This window comes from Ovis canadensis, chromosome 1 (assembly GCF_042477335.2).
Source record: "Ovis canadensis isolate MfBH-ARS-UI-01 breed Bighorn chromosome 1, ARS-UI_OviCan_v2, whole genome shotgun sequence".
NCBI lineage: Eukaryota > Metazoa > Chordata > Mammalia > Artiodactyla > Bovidae > Ovis > Ovis canadensis.
The window spans coordinates 41835827-41848908 of NC_091245.1; the positions used below are offsets into that span (position 1 = coordinate 41835827).

At 36.5% G+C, this 13082-nt stretch overlaps 1 protein-coding gene across 5 annotated transcripts in view; it reads left to right on the forward strand.

The window, feature by feature from the left end:
• The window catches only part of LEPR (leptin receptor), a 160481-nt gene that overhangs the window by 62769 nt on the left and 84630 nt on the right, over positions 1–13082 (forward strand). The window lies entirely within an intron of this gene.

Consider the following 13082-nt stretch of genomic DNA (forward strand, 5'->3'; position numbering starts at 1 on the left):
CTAAGATGTTTCCCAGCTTAAGAATTTATAATTCTCTGACTTTTTAACATTTACAAACATTACTAGGTTTATAATTTCATGAAATTAAAAAAAATTGTATTGACCTTGGCATTTTTTTGTAATATGCACTTATGGTTTATGCGTTTAAGGCTTTTCAACCAAAATTTGAAGAGAAAAACACTCTTTTAGCTTAGAAATATATAGTTTGTATATAAATATTTAGATCATCTTTCAGTCTAGCTTAAAGAATCACATTCAACTTGAAGTTAATATTTGCAACACTGCAACAAAAACATGTGGCTTTAGCATAGTACCTGTTCACTTTCAGTATGGTATATTTGGAGGAAATAAAAATTGTTTTGGAGGAAAACAAAAATTGCATCTTTCCTGTCAATTTCTGTTCTTGAACAGTGTGTTACTTTTTAGCATGATATTGTGTGCAGAATATTAAAAATTGTCTTCAGAACACTTTAGAGCCTGTCTGAAATTAAGCTCAATAGCATAGATGCCAATTTTAGTAATGTATTTTAGTTGTGTTGGAATGAATCCCAGAAAAATAGCAGAGGTTAACTAAACAGATAAGCTAGAAATTAGGAATTGACACACACACTCAAAGTTGTACAGGGAGTGTGTACTATAAAGTGTCACTGATATTTTTATTTCCTTTTGATAAAAAGCAGACAGCAACCAACTGTTGACTTGTTTTAGCAGACAGAATATTAGGATAGCCTTTGTTGTTACTTGTAATTCAAAATTATTTGAGACTTAGTCATCAGTAGTTAGGGTAGGTTTATAAATGTCTGTGGCTCTTTTTGGTGGTGTTGATCTAAAATAAAATAATGTACTCACACCCAGTACATGCTCTTTATTCTTTTTGGGAGAGTGGAATAAATTGGAAGCAGTCTTTTATGAGGGCTTCCCAGGTGGCTTTAGCAGTAAAGAACCTGCTTGCCTATGCAAGAGACATGAGATGATGGGAAGTTCCCTGGGTCAGGAAGATCCCCTGAAGCAGGGCACGACAACCTACTCCAGTATTCTTGCCTGGAAAATCCCATGGACAGAGGAGCCTGGTGGGCTATAGTTCATAGACGCACAAAGAGTCGGATTTGACTGAAGTGATTTAGTATGTACCTACTCTTTTATAAACACATTTAAATTTATTTTCCTTGCCTTTTCACCTTTGGACTGGAAGTGCCATCAATTCTTCAGGCATTTGTCTTCCATCATAGTCTCTGGTGAAGTAGATGCTCATCGCCTTGCAAGAGATACCCAAAGAGTTAAGGAAATTGGTTGTTGAATGAACAGAGAGTAGTAGAACTCAAATATCTTGGCTTCTAGTCTCTTGGAAAACAATTGAAAACAGTGGATAGATCTGCTCACAGTCCAACTCATTCATGGTTTGGGAGGGCCATTCTAGTTGGCAGAAGCTCTACTTCTCTTTTGTAATGAAATTACTGAGAGAAAACAGCCGTGTCTTCAGTTAGATCACTGTTATATAACTAAAAGGTTTGTGTTTGTGAAGGGCAGTATCCCATGGGGGGGGGGGGTGTCTTAGAACTTAAAAAATATCCAGAGAAAGGAAAGAATTGCCTTGGCAGATACTGAACTGCATTTTTCATACTGAGAGCCAAATGCATACTAAAAAATATGTCCCGTGGAGTTAAAAATGAAGAAAAGGGCTTATAGTCTGCTCTAATTCTTTTAATATTTTTATGTGATTTACAAATTCCAGTTTTAATTAAATTACAAATGTTCACCTCCTGGACAGACCTAGTACATGTAACCTTTTGGCATATTCAGATTTGGTCTGGTCATAATTTGAAGTATTCCTTCTCAAGTATTTTTTAAAACTTCTGTAACTCCATAGTGATTTTACTTGTTGCCTTTTCACACACATGATCTTATTAATCTGTAAATATTTTGAACTATGACATACACAGGGAGAAGAGTACATAAAACAAATGTTGGTACTGGTTTACAAATAATATAGCAAATCACTGTAACCAATGAGTTCAGTTGCTCAGTTGTGTCTGACTCTTTGTGACCCCATGAACTGCAGCATGCCAGGCTTCCCTGTCCATCACCACCTCCTGGAGCCTGCTCAAACTCATTTCCACTGAGTTGGTGATGCCATCCAGCCATCTCATCCTCTGTTGTCCCCTTCTCTTCTTGCCTTCAATTTTTCCCAGCATGAGGGTCTTTTCCAGTGAGTCAGTTCTTCGCATCAGGTGGCCAAAGTATTGGAGTTTCAGCTTCAACATGAGTCCTTCCAATGACTATTCAGGACTGATTTCCTTTAGGATTGACTGGTTTGTAATTGTAACTGTTTTGTAATTGTAACAGGTAATTCAAGGCAAATGCTCATTATTCACCATACAAATAAGAGAACATGCCAATACCTAGAAACCTTTTTCTTGTTCCTTCCTTATCACAGTTTTCCTTTTATTTAAAAAATTATATGCACACAGGAGGCATCCTTTTATAGATTCTCTTGCTTAGCATTATGTTTATGACACTGAGCCATTTCCTCTCCCTTTTAAAGCATTAACTTTTAAAAAGAGGTGTCTATATTCCCTATCATTTGATTCCTTTTTCACATTCTCTCTTAAACCTAGTTCTGTCACTCTTATTTTCAGTACTCTGCCCACTGTCACCGGTGACATCATCTTTCCCAAATTCAATGGGCAGTTGTCACCTTTGATCTTACGTCACCTGTTGGTAGCACTGTCAGTTAGCACCCTTTGCTCTCCGTGATACTTCTTTGTTGGGCTCCAGGATACCATGTATTCTTGATTTTTCCTGCTTCTTCACTAGCCATTACTTTCTCTCCCCTTTGCTGGTCTCTCTTCTGCTGTCAGAGGTTTTAACCTTAGATTGTCTTCAGCTCTAGTCCTTGGGAGTTCTTTTCTGTCTACACTCTTTGATGATTTCATGCAATCTCTATATTTGTGCACTGATGACTCCAAAATGATGGGTGAAACTTTGAGTTATCTCCCTGAACGTTAGACTTCTGTGTCTAAAGACCTGCCTGCTCAACATTTCCACTTGGATGTCTAGCAGAGATCTCCAGTTCAACATGCTCCAAATGGAGTCTTCATCTCACCCAAGCCCTCTCTGTAGCCTTCCCTCTCTTCATCCTTCATGTCGTTCAGGCCAAAACCTGGGAGTCATCTTTGATATCTCCCATTCCCTCGTATCTTAGATGTAGTATGTCAGGAAGTCCTCTTTGATCTATCTTCCAAATAATTTCTGAATATAGTTACTCTTATCACCTCCATGGCTGCCATCTAAACCTGAGCTGCCATCGTGTCCCACATGGATTATTGTAAGGACCTCCTAACTGGGCTCCCTGCCTTCATCCTTTGCCCTCCATAATCCAGTCTCAAATTGTAATCAGAGCTCTGCTTACAACACGTGGCAGATCATGTCACTTTTTCCTCCAGAATCTCCAATCTCAGTTGTTCGTTAGAATTGCCTGCAAAGTGCTATCTCTTTTTGCCTCTCCTTTATCTGTCTGATCTCATTTTCTTTGCTGTTTCTCTTACTCAGCTCCAGCCACACTGGTCTCCTTGCTATTCTTTGAGTATACCAGAGACCATCTCTGCTGTGACTGGGATGCTCTTCTCCCAGATATCCACACGACTTAATCTATTACTTCCACTTCTTTCAAATTTTTGTTCACTTGTCTCCATTTCAGTGAGGTTTACTCTGGTCATCATATTTTAAATTGCACATCTTACCTTGCAAAACACTTTCCCCTTCCTTAGCTTTTCCTCATGTGCTTACCACATTTAAAAATACTTACTGACTTCTTATTAATCATTTTTTTTTCCTGTCTTATTTTTATTAGAATGCAGACTCCATGAGGGTAGATTTTTTTTTTTTCATGTTTTATTCACTGTTGTATCCCTAGTACCTGAAACAGAGCCAAGCATATAAGGGGAGCTTAGTAACATTTTTGTTGTTGTTGATTGAATGCTGTTGCTGATAGTGGCTGTTTGTTCATTTTTATTATTGGATATATTTTGTTTTATGAAAGCAATAATTTTATTTTTTACTCTTTGTGATTAAGAGTATTTGGATCATTTCTACCCTCTCCTTCCCTCTCTCCCTTTTGTCTTTCCTTCTTTCCTCCCTTCCTCCCTCCTTTGTCTTTCCTCCCCTCCCCCTCTCTCCCCCTTCCTCCTTCTCTCTTCTCCCTCTCTCTTTCCCTCCTTTGCTTTCTTTTACTGTCATAAATAAACCACTGATGAGTCTTCTTTTACAAATGTCATGGTGCTTAGATGTAGGAGTTTCTTTTTGTTGTTCAGTTGCTCAGTGACTCTTTGTGACACCATGGACTGCAGCATGCCAGGCTTCCCTGTCCTTCACTACCTCCTGGAGTTTACTCAACTTCACGTCCATTGAGTTGGTGATGTCATCCAACCATCTTGTCCTCTGTGTCTTTAGAGCATAAAACTCCTAGTCAAATTTCTAGATCACAGGGTTTGCAGATATCAGCTTTATTAGACAATGCCATGCTTTTCCAGCATGTTTCTACCCATTTATATTCCTACTTTCATCCCTCTACATTTCTGCCAAAATTTAGTGTTATCAGAAACTTTAATTTTTGCCTATCTGGTGGGTATGTATTATCTCATTGCCTTTTGTTTCTTTAATTACTGGTGAGATGGAGCCTAATATCTGTAAAAATAGACTAGGTTATGCTTTGGTAACAAATTATCCCCAAATCTCTTTGACTTAATGTAATAAAGACTTATTTGTCATTCAAGTAAAGTTTCCTCTGGTTTAGGACATCTCTCCAGCATAATTGTTTTCAGAAACTTAGAAGTCTAAATTCAGGAAACTGCTATCATTCTGTACAACCTGGAACACAGGACTTTCCCATTTGATGTAGTATGGAGAAAATTGTGGATAATTGTGAACTAACTTTAAATGCCTCCATCTAGAAGTGACGTGAATGATTTGCACTCACATTTTAGATTCAAAAGAAATCCTAACTTCAAGGACACAGGGAAGGTTAATCCTCTGTGCTAAAAGGAAAAATAAAGGTGAATACTGGTTATCTATTTTTGTGTTAATAAGATACCCCCAAATTTAGTGGCTTAAAACAACAAATACTTATTATTGATATATCAAATACCTAGTGTTAACATGTGTGTGGGTCTGTTTCTGAGCTTTGTATTTCTTCTTTATGTCTATTTCTGTAAGTACCACAGGTTTAAATTGTCTTGCTATCTGGTAAGTCGGGGAGTGAATCCTCCCTCTATGTCCAGTTTTTTCAGGAGTTTTATACCATTCTTTGGCCCTTTATCTTTCCATACATGTTTTTCAAATTGGCTTATCAAGTTCTAAAAAGTTTGTTAGAAATTTAATGGAGATTCCATTGAGATTGTTCTGAGTCTATAAACAAAAGGAAATTGATACTCTATAAATATTCAGTTTTAGAATACATGACTGTCTCTCAATATATTTAGATCCTCTCTAACATGACAATATTATAATAATATTATAATAGTATAATTTTTCTCTTAGGAGTCCTTGAACATTTTGTTCTGTTTATTTATAGAAACTGCATGTTTTTGAAATTATCTTAAATGATGTCTTTTCAAAAAATTCATTGTCATTTTGCTACAGTCATAGAGAAATAAACGACCTCTAAAAGTATTTTAAAAACAATAGCTTTATTGGACTATAGTTCATATATCATAAAATTTTCCTTTTATAGTGTACAAATCACTGGTTTTCAGTACATGAACACAGTTATGTAACCATTACCATTATTTAATTTTAAAGCATTATTATAATTCCCAAAGCAACCCCATACCGCTTAGCAGTCACTCCCTAAGTTCCCTTCTCTGATCTCTGGAAATTATTGATTTACTTTCTGTGTCTATGGGTTGCCCATTCTGGACATTTTATATTAATAAAATCATAGGGGCTTTGGTGAACAGATTCTTTCACTTAGCATGCTATTTTTAAGGTTTATCCATGCTGTATCATGGATCAGTACTTCGTTCTTCTTTTTAATCATGAAAGAACATTTTCTTGGGGTTTACATTGAAAACATGATTCCATGGAAATACTTCATTCTTTTTATGGCCAAATAATATTTTATTGTATGGATATACCACATTTTGTTCATTCACTCATCAGTTGATGAATATTTGGGTAGTTTCCACTTTTTGACTATTATGAATAGTGCTGTTACTAATATTTGCATATAAGTTTTTGTATGAACATATGTTTTCATCTCTTGGGTATATACCTAGGAGTAGAATTGCTCAGTCATATGGCAACATTATGTTTAACATTTGAAAATCTGCCTGTTTTCCAAAGCAGTTTTCAACATTTTATATTCCCACCAGCAATGTATTAACAGGGGTTTCAATTTCTCCATCTCCTTGTCAACACTTGTTACCATCCAAAACTTTAAGATATCATAGTGAATGTGAAGTGATACTCATTATGGTTGTGAGTTGCATTTTCTGATGACTGATGATCTTGAGCATTTTTTTTTTCATGTGCTTGTTGGCCATGAAAAGATATTTATATATCTTGAGAAATGTTCTTTGCTTGTTTATTAATTGGATTGCTTGTCTATTTTTGTGGTTGGTATGAGAGTTCTTTATATAGTGTACAATCTCTTTTAAGATACAGAATTTCAAATTTTTTCTCCCATCCTGTGGGATTTTCACTTATTTGAAGGCATCCTTTGAAGCCCCAAAGTTTTAAATTTTAATTGTCTAGTTAATCTATTTTTATACTTAGTTTTGGTGTCATATCTAAAAAGCCATTACCTATTTCAGGGTTGAAGAGTTTTACTTCTGTGTTTTACATATAAGAATATTATAGTTTTAGCTTTTGTATTTTAGTTTTTGATTGCTTTGAATATATAGAATGAAGGAAAGGACCAATTTCTTTCTTTTGCATCTGGATATCTACTTGTCACAGCACCATTTATTGAAAGACCATTCTTTCCTCATATCTAGATGTCTTGTTAAAAACCATTTTAAAGGTTTATTTCTGGACTCTTGGCTTTATTCCATTTCTCTATTTCTGTCCTTTTATGAGGTACCACATTGTCTTGATTCAGTTCAGTTCAGTTCAGTCTAGTCGCTCAGTTGTGTCCCACTCTTTGTGACCCCATGGACTGCGGCACGCCGGGATTCCCTGTTCATCATCAACTCTTGGAGCTTGTTCAAACTCATGTCCATTGAGTCAGTGATGCCATCCAACCATCTCATCCTCTGTTGTCCCCTTCTCCTCCTGCCTTCAATCTTTCCCAGTATCAGGGTCTTTTCCAATGAGTCAGTTCTTCACATCAGGTGGCCAAAGAATTGGAGTTTCAGCCTCAGAATCAGTCCTTCCAATGAATATTCAGGACTGATTTCCTTTAGGATGGACTGGTTGGATCTCCTTTCAGTCCAAGGGACTCTCAAGAGTCTTCTCTAACCCCACAGTTCAAGAGCATCAGTTCTTTGGCGCTCAGCTTTCCTTATAGTCCAACTCTCACATCTATACATGACTACTGGAAAAACCATAGCTTTGACTAGACAGATCTTTGTTAGCAAAGTAATGTCTCTGCTTTTTATGTGCTATCTAGGTTAGTCATAGCTTTTCTTTCAAGGAGCAAACATCTTTAAATTTAGTGGCTGCAGTCACTGTCTGCAGTGATTTTGGAGCCCAGGAATATAAAGTCTTTCTCTGTTTCCATGGTCTCCCCATCTATTTGCCATGAAGTGGTGGGACCAGATGCCATGGTCTTAGTTTGATTGTCTTGATTACTGTAGCTTTGAAGCAAAGTTTGAAATCAGAAGTGAATCCTCTAACTTTATTCTTTTTTTTTCAATATTGTTTTAGCTATTCACTTGAGAATACATATGGATTTTAGAATCAGCTTGTCAATGTCGATACAAAATGTCACTATAAATTTGAAGGGATTATATTGAATCAAATTCAGAAGTATTGCCATCTTAATAAAAGTTCTTTCAGTCTATGAACATGGGGTGTTTTTCCATTTATTTAGGTATTCTTTAATTTATTTCAGTGATGTTTTGTAGTATTCATTGTGTAAATAATTGCACTTCTTTTGTTGAAAATGTTCTTAAGTATTTAATTCTTTCTGATGCTATAGGAAATGAAATTGTCTTTTAATTTTATCTCAGATTGTTCATTGCTAATGCACAAAAATGGAAATGATTTTTGTGTATTGATTTTGTATTCTGCAACCTTGCTGAACATATACAGAAATAGCAAGGATCTAACAGAAGCAGAAGAAGTTAAGAAAAGGTGGCAAGAATACACAGAAGAACGACACAGAAAAGGTCTTAATGATCTGAACAACATGATGGTGTAGTCACTCACCTAGAACCAGATATCCTGGAGTCTGAAGTCAAGTGGGCATTAGGAAGCATTACTGTGAACAAAGCTAGTGGAAGTGATGGAATTCTAAATGAGCTCTTTAAAATTCTAAAAGATGATGCTGTTAAAATGCTACACTCAGTATGTTAACAAATTGGAAAACTCAGCAGAGACCACAGAACTGGAAAAAGTCAGTTTTCATTCTAGTCTCAAGGAAGGGCAATGCCAAAGAATGTTCAAACTGTTGCACAATTGTACTCATTTCACATGCTAGCAAGGTAATGCTCAAAATCTTTCAAGCTAAGCTTCAGCAGTACATGAACCAAGAACTTACAGATGTACAAGCTGGATTTAGAAAAGACAAAGGAACCAGAGATCAAATTGCCAACATCTGTTGGATTATAGAAAAAGCAAGGGAATTCCAGAAAAACATCTACATCTACTTCATGAACTACCTTATAGCCTTTGACTGTGTGGATCACAACAAACTGGAAAATTCTGAAAGGGATGGGAATACCAGACCACCTGACCTGCCTCCTGAGAAATCTGTATGCAGGTCAAGAAGAAACAGAACTGGACATGGAAAAATGGACTGTTTCAAAATTGGGAAAGGTATATATCAAGGCTGCATATTGTCACCCTGATTATTTAACTTATATGCAGAGTACCTCATATGAAATGCTGGGCTGGATGAATCACAAACTGAAATTAGGATTGCAAGGAGAAATATCGACAGTCTCAGACATGCAAATGATACCATTCTAATGGCAGAAAGTGAAGAGGAACTAAAGATCCTCTTGATGAGGGTGAAAGAGGAGAGTGAAAAAGCTGGTTTAAACCTCTACATTCAAAATACTAGGATTGTGGCATCTGGTCTCATCACTTCATGGCAAATAGATGGCAAAAAAGGAGATGCAGTGACAGATTTTATTTTCTTGGGCTCCAGAATCACTGCAAATGGTAACTGCAGCTATGAAATAAAAGACAGTTGCTCTTTGGAAGAAAAGGTATGACAAATCTAGACAGTATATTATAAGCGTAGACATTACTTTTCAACAAAGATCCATCTAGTCAAAGCTATGGTTTTTCCAGGAGTCGTGTATGGATGTGATTGTTGGACCATAAAGAAGACTGAGCGCTGAAGAATTGATGCTTTTGAATTATGGTGCTGGAGAAGACTCTTGAGAGTTCCTTGGACAGCAGATAGATCAAACCAGTCAATCCTAAAGGGAATCAACCCTGAATATTCACTGGAAGGACTGGTACTGAAGCTGCAGGACATTGGCCACCTGATGCCAAGAGCCAACTCGTTGGAAAAGACCCTGATGCTGGGATAGATTGAGGGCAGGAGGTGAAGGGGCGACAAAGGATGAGTTGGTTTGATGACTCAGTGGACATAAGTTTGAACAAACTCTGGGAGATAGTGAAGGACAAGAAGCTTAGAATGCTGTAATTCCTGGGGTTGCAAATAGTCAGACATGACTTAATGACTGAACAACAGAAATATTTTTTTGTGTGTGTGAATTCCTTAGTATTTTCTATGTACAAGATCATGTCTTTTGAAAATAAAGATAGTTTTATTCTCTCTTTATAATTTAGTTGTTTTCTATTTCTTTTTCTTGCTCAATTGCCCTAGCTGAAACCTTGAATTGAATAGAAAGTGCAGGTGAATAACATTATCTGATCCTGTTCACTTAGCAGGGAAGCAACCAGTCTTTTACCATTAAGTATGATGTTAGCCGGGGCTTCCTTGGTGGTTGAGTGGTAAAGAATCTGCCTGCCAAGCAGGAGAAGTGGGTTCTATCCCTGGGTCAGGAAGATCCCTTAGAAAAAGAAATGGCAACCCACTCCAGTATTCTTGCCTGGGAAATTCCGTGGACAGAAGAGCCTGGTAGGCTACAGCCCATGGGTTGCAAAGAGTTGAACATGACTTAGTTACTAAGCAACAGCAACAATAATGATGTTAACTATGGGTTATTCATATGCAGCTTTATCAAGCTGGAGAAGTTCTATGTCCTGTTGAATGTTTTTTGTCATGAAATAGCATTGGAATTTGTCAAATGCTTTTGCTATTGACTTGTCATGTCTTTTATTCTATTATTATGATTGATCGAACATTGATTTTCATATTTTAAATGAAACTTGCATTCCTGAGGTAAATCATATTTGATTACAGTGTATAATCCTTTTTATACATTGGAGGGTTTGGTTTGCTAGTATTTTTTACATCTATATTCATAAGAGATATTGGTCTGTAGTTTCTTTTATTGTGATGTCTTTGTCTAGTTTTGGTGTCAGAGTAATACTGGCCTCATATAAGAAGTTGGGAAGTGTTTAAAATACTTAGTATTATGTTTTTCACCAGCAATCTTGCTAAATTTTGTAACTAAGTTTAACAATTTACATATAGATACTTTGGGATTGTCCATTTTTATTGTCATTGGTGAATAATGGCAATTTTGTTTCTTTCTTTATAATCCTTAATCTTTTCCTACTTCTCTTTGTGCCTTGCTTAGGACCTCAGGTATAATGTTGTTTTGAAGTGCTCACAAAATAAATCATTTCACATAAAGAATGATGTTTCTTTCTGACTTTGAATTTTTCTCTCAATACTGCTTTATCTGCATGAAATTAAGTTTTGAGATGCTTTTTTCATTATCATAAGTTTAAAATTTGATTATATCTTTTTTTGCCCTGTAGATTACCAAAACCAATTTTTATTGTCCTAATATATGGCCTTTGTGTAGTTATATTTTTGTTATTTTTTTCCTGCCTTAACTGTGGACAGAGAATGTGGTTTGTATCTGTGATTTTAGTCTTTGGATTTGTTTGTAACTTGCCTTATGTCTTTGTATGTGGTCAGTTTTTGTAAAAACCCCACTGGTGATTAGAAATAATGTGCCATCTGCAGTTGGAGGAGCTGAGTTCAATGTATGCCAAATTTGTTAATGTTTTGTTCCAGTGTCATTTGTTAATACTATTTCAGTCTTAAACATCCTCACATATTTATGTTTGCTGTTCTATTTTTTTGTTTCTATATATCAGTTGATATAAATTTTTTTAATCAGTTCAAATGCATGCACTTAAAAACTTAACTTTAGCACACAATCATTTTATTGTTTAGTCGCTAAGACTTGTCTGAGTCTTTTGCGACCCCATGGACTGTAGCCTGCCAGACTCCTCTGTACATAAGATTTCCCAGGTAAGAATACTGGAGTGGATTGCCATTTCATTCCCCATCTATTCATTCTTTAAGGATAAAGTATTAAAAATTTCTACCATATGTGTGGATATCTGTTGTTTTCCTTGCAGTACTCTGAGTTTTCACCGTATATCAATGTAATTTGAAGCTACATTGTAATAAGCATATGTTATTTTGAAGTTATACTATATGTATGCATTTAAAATTATTATATATTCCTGCTGAATGGAAACTTTCATTAATTTGCAGTGATTCTCTTCACTTATATTTCTGTTTCTATAGGGTATTATTAAGGAGATGTTTTAAAATACATATTTATGTGTTTAACAACCTTTTTCAGTAGTTCTGACTTATGATTATCCTCATGCTTCCTGTTGGCTTTCAAATGAAAACCAGAAATATCCACTCATGTAACTCTTAAATCCATATTTCTGAGCTTAAACATGTGATTAATGCCATTGTAACATTTTAAAGTGAGATTTCGTGTTTGTGAGAAATATCAGACACAGAAATGCTGAATCTGTAGTAAAACATCAATGTCAAATTTAAGTGCTATGGACCCATAAGTTTAAAATCTTTTCCAGAATGCGAACACTCAATATGTCTAAGGTAGGCTATGTGAAATTTTTGTGGATATTGATTCTCACTGAATGAAAGTCAGCAAGTCACTTGTTATTTCATAGAACTGCTAGGCTAGATTCACCCCACTTATACAATTTTATGGTACCAATAAAATGTCTTCTGAAGTGAATACAGGCCACTGTCAGTTAGTGTGGGACAGTATTTGCTTGGCTTTGGTGTCTTTAGGAGGTCTAGTTGACTGGGTTAAAGCTATGACTCTGCTTAGCATAGCATGGAGACTTGCTGAGGAGAGAATAGAGTTATGGGAACCATTGTCTGTGGGCTATGGATGGTCTTTAAGGAGAGAGTCACACATGTGAGAACTATTTTAGTGAAAATTCCTAGTACCTATGGTGGTGATGGTTTTAGTTCCTAAGTCATGTCTGACTCTTTTGTGACCCCATAAACTGTAGCCCATCAGTCTTCTCTGCCCATGGGATTTCCCAGGCAAGAATACTGGAATGGGTTGCCGTTTCTTTCTCCAGGGAATCTTCCTGACCCAGGGATCAAACCCACATCTCCTGCATTGCAGGCAGATTCTTTACCGCTGAGCCACCAGGGAAACCCCTTCTGGTACCTATCAGTTCGGTCTCTCAGTTGTGTCCTACTCCTTTCAACCCCATGGACTGCAGCACGCCAGGCTTCCCTGTCCATCACCAACTCCCAGAGCTTGTCCAAACTCATGTCCATCGAGTTGGTGATGCCATCCAAACATCTCATCCTCTGTCATCCCCTTCTCCTCCTGCCTTCAATCTTTCCTAGCATCAAGGTCTTTTCCAAAGAGTCAGTTCTTCTCAGCAGGTGGCCAAAGTATTGCACTTTCAGCTTCAGCATCAGTCCTTTCAATGAATTTTCAGGACTGATTTTCTTTAGGATGGACTGGTTTGATCTCCTT